This window comes from Rhinopithecus bieti, unplaced genomic scaffold (assembly GCF_001698545.2).
Source record: "Rhinopithecus bieti isolate Rb0 unplaced genomic scaffold, ASM169854v2 scaffold_3878, whole genome shotgun sequence".
NCBI classification, from domain to species: Eukaryota; Metazoa; Chordata; class Mammalia; order Primates; family Cercopithecidae; genus Rhinopithecus; species Rhinopithecus bieti.
In genome coordinates, this window is record NW_016805059.1 from 4,441,282 (window position 1) to 4,445,773 (window position 4,492).

Consider the following 4,492-nt stretch of genomic DNA (forward strand, 5'->3'; position numbering starts at 1 on the left):
TTTTGCCCCACAGTGTGAACAAAACTACCGGGAAGTTCGAACAGGGTGGAGCCCACCACAGCTCAGCAAAGCCACTGTAGCCAGACTGCCTCTCTAGATTCCTCCTCTCTGGGCAGGCCATCTCTGGAAAAAAGGCAGCAGCCCCAGTCAGGGGCTTATGGATAAAACTCCCATCTCCCTGGGACAGAGCACCTGGGGCAAGGGGCGGCTGTGGGTGCAGCTTCAGGAGACTCAAACATTCCTGGCTGCTGGCTCTGAAGAGAGCAATGGATCTCCCAGCATAGCACTCAAGATCTGCTAAAGGACAGACTGCCTCCTCAAGTGGGTCCCTGACCCCTGTGCCTCCTGACTGCAAGACACCTCCCAGCAGGGATCAACAGACACCTCATACAGAAGAGCTCTGGCTGGCATCTGGAGGGTGCCCCTCTGGGATGAAGCTTCCAGAGGAAGGAGCAGGCAGCAATCTTTGCTGTTCTATAGCCTCCATTGGTGATACCCAGGCAAACAGGGTCTGGAGTGGACTTCCAGCAAACTCCAGCAGACCTGCAGCAGAGGGGTCTGACTGTTAGAAGGAAAACTAACAAACAGAAAGGAATAGCATCAACTTCAACAAAAAGAACATCCACACAGAAACCCCATCCGAAGATCACCAGCATCAAAGACCAAAGACAGGTACATCCATGAAGATAAGGAAAAACCAGCACAGAAAGTTTGAAAATTCCAGAAACCAGAATGCCTCTTCTCCTCCAAAGGATCACAACTCCTCACCAGCAAGGGAACAAAACTGGACAGAGAATGAGTTTGACAAATTGACAGAAGTAGGCTTCAGAAGGTGGGTAATAACAAACTCCTCTGAGCTAAAGAAGCATGTTGTAACCCAACTCAAGGAAGCTAAGAACCTTGAAAAAAGGTTAGATGAATTGCTAACTAGAATAATCAGTTTAGAGAAGAACATAAATGACCTGATGGAGCTGAAAAACACAGCACGAGAACTTCGTGAAACATATACAAGTATCAATAGCCAAATCAATCAAGTGGAAGAAAGGAAGTCAGAGATTGAAGATCAACTTAATGAAATAAATCATGAAGACAAGATTAGAGAAAAAAGAATGAAAAGGAATGAACAAAGCCTCCAAGAAATACGAGACTATGTGAAAAGACCAAACCTACATTTGATTAGTGTAACTGAAAGTGATGGGGAGAATGGAATCAAGACAGAAAACACTCTTTAGGAGATTATCCAGGAGAACTTTCCCAACCTAGTAAAACAGACCAACATTCAAATTCAGGAAATACAGAGAACACCACAGATACTCCTCAAGAAGAGCAACCCCAGACACATAATCATCGGATTCACCAAGGTTGAAATGGAGGAAAAAATGTTAAGGGCAGCCAGAGATAAACACCAGGTTACCCACTAAGGGAAGCCAATCAGACTAACAGCGGATCTCTAGGCAGAAACCCCACAAGCCAGAAGAGAGTGGGAGCCAATATTCAACATTCTTAAAGAAAAGAATTTTCAACCCAGAATTTCATATCCAGCCAAACTAAGCTTCATAAGCAAAGGAGAAATAAAATCCTTTACAGAGAAGCAGAAGGTTCATGACAGCAATGGGGCTTACCATTATTACTCTGCAGCCGGCCAGAATCCAGGTCTATCCGTCCTTCCCAGGCCCACCCAGACCCAGCCAAGTTTGCTACGCCTGAGAATGTGGCATCCCAGATAGGGGTGCCTGCCAGGGCTGCCAGCAGCCACGGGAAAGGCGCCTATCAGGACCCCAACAAGCCAGCCCAGATCCTCTTCAGCAACATTTCCACTGCCAAAGCGGTTGCTGAAGCTATTAGAACAAGCCTTGGACCAAAAGGAATGGATAAAATGATTCAAGATGGAAAAGGTGATGTAACCATTACAAATGGTGGTGCTACCATTCTGAAACAAATGCAAGTATTGCATCCAGCAGCCAGAATGCTGGTGGAGCTGTCTAAGGCTCAAAATATAGAAGCAGGAGATGGTACCACATCAGTAGTCATCATTGCTGGCTCCCTCTTAGATTCTTGTACCAAGCTTCTTCAGAAAGGGATTCATTCAACCATCATTTCTGAGTCATTCCAGAAGGCCCTGAAAAGGGCACTGAAATCTTGACTGACATGTCTTGACCTGTGGAATTGAGTGACAGAGAAACTTTGTTAAATAGTGCAACCACTTCACTGAACTCAAAGGTTGTTTCTCAGTATTCAAGTCTGCTTTCTCCAACGAGTGTAAATGCAGTGATGAAAGTGATTGACCCAGCCACAGCTACCAGTGTAGATCTTAGAGATATTAAAATAGTTAAGAAGTTTGGTGGGACAATTGATGACTCTGAGTTGGTGGAAGGGCTGGTTCTCATCCAAAAGTGTTAAATTCCGGCATAACCAGAGTTGAAAAGGCCAAGATTGGGCTTATTCAGTTTTGCTTATCGGCTCCTAAAACAGATATAGATAATCAAATACTGGCTTCTGACTATGCCCAAATGGACTGAGTGCTGCCAGAAGAGAGAGCCTGTATTTTAAATTTAGTGAAGCAAATTTAAAAAACAGGATGTAATGTCCTTCTCATATAGAAGTCTATTCTAAGAGATGCTCTTAGTGATCTTGTATTACATTTTCTCAACAAAATGAAGGTAATGGTGACTAAGGATATTAAAAGAGAAGACTTTGAATTTATTGTAAGACAATTGGAACCAAGCCAGTTGCTCATATTGACCAATTTACAGCTGACATGCTGGGCTCTGCTGAGTTAGCTGAGGAGGTCAATTTAAATGGTTCTGGCAAACTGCTCAAGATTACAGGCTGTGCCAGCCCTGGAAAAACAGTTACAATTGTTGTTTGTGGTTCTAACAAACAGGTGATTGAAGAAGCTGAGTACTCCATTCATGATTCTCTATGTGTTATTGGTTGTTTAAGAAGAGGGCTCTTATTGCAGGAGGTGGTGCTCTAGAAATAGAGTTGGACCTACGATTAACTGAATATTCACAAACACTGAGTGGTATGGAATCCTACTGCATTCGTGCTTTTGCAGATGCTATGGAGGTCATTCCATCTACACTAGCTGAAAATGCCTGCCTGAATCGCATTGCTACAGTAATAGAACTAAGAAATCAGCATGCCCAGGGAGAAAAAAATGCAGGCATTAATGTCTGAAAGGGTGGTATTTCCAACATTTTGAAGGAACTGGTTGTCCAGCCTCTGTTGGTATCAGTCAGTGCTCTGACTCTTGCAGCTGAAACTGTTCGGAGCATTCTGAAAATCAGTGATGTGGTAAACACTCAATAATCTGGATAACTGACTACCACCATTATATTCACCAGTATTGCGGCTGGAGTGGAAGAAGATCACCTTGGTGCTCCTTGTTTGGAAGATTATTTCCTCTGAATTTCTGGGCTTGGTCTTCCAGTTGGCATTTGCCTGAAGTTGTATTGAAACAATTTAATGAAAATATTAAATATTTGGTTTCAAAAGGCAAAAAAAAAAGTCCTTTACAGACAAGCAAATGCTGAGAGATTTTGTCACCACCAGGCCTGCCTTACAAGAGCTCCTGAAGGAAGCACTTGACATGGAAAGGAAAAACCAGTACCAGCCACTGCAATAACATGCCAAATTGTAAGGACCATCAACACTATGAAGAAACTACATCAACTAAAGGGAAAAATAACCAGCTAGCATCATAATGACAGGATCAAATTCACACATAACGATACTAATCTTAAATGTAAATGGGATAAATTAAAAGACACAGACTGGCAAATTGCATAGAGTCAAGACCCATTGGTGTGCTTTATTCAGGAGACCCGTCTCATGTGCAAAGACACACATAGTCTCAAAATAAAGGGAGGGAGAAATATTTACCAAGCAAATGGAAAGTAAAAAAGAAAAGCAGGGGTTACAATCCGAGTCTCTAATAAAACAGACTTTAAACCAACAAAGAGCAAAAGAGACAAAGAAGGGCATTACATAATGGTAAAGGGATCAATTCAACAAGAAGAATGAACTATCCTAAATATATATGCAACCAATACAGGAGCACCCAGATTAATAAAGCAAGTCCTTAGAGACCTACAAAGAGATTTAAACTCTCACACAATAATAGTGGGAGACTTTAACACCCCACTGTCAATATTAGAAAGATCAACGAGATAGAAAACTAACAAGGATATACAGGACTTGAACTCAGCTCTGGACCAAGCAGACCTAATAGAAATCTACAGAACTCTCCATCCTAAATCAACATAATATACATTCTTCTCAGCACCACCTCGCACTTATTCTAAAATTGACCACATAATTGGAAGTAAAACACTCTTCGGCAAATGCAAAAGAACAGAAATGATAACAAACAGTCTCTCCGACTGCAATGCAATCAAATTAGAACTCAGGATTAAGAAACTCACTCAAAACCACACAACTCCATTGGTACTGAAAACCCTGCTCCTGAATGACTACTGGGTAAATAACA

At 42.2% G+C, this 4,492-nt stretch overlaps 1 pseudogene; it reads left to right on the top strand.

The window, feature by feature from the left end:
* The window catches only part of LOC108529039 (T-complex protein 1 subunit delta-like), a 4,527-nt pseudogene extending 1,215 nt beyond the window's left edge, over positions 1–3,312 (top strand).
* The last annotated feature ends 1,180 nt before the right edge of the window (positions 3,313–4,492 follow it).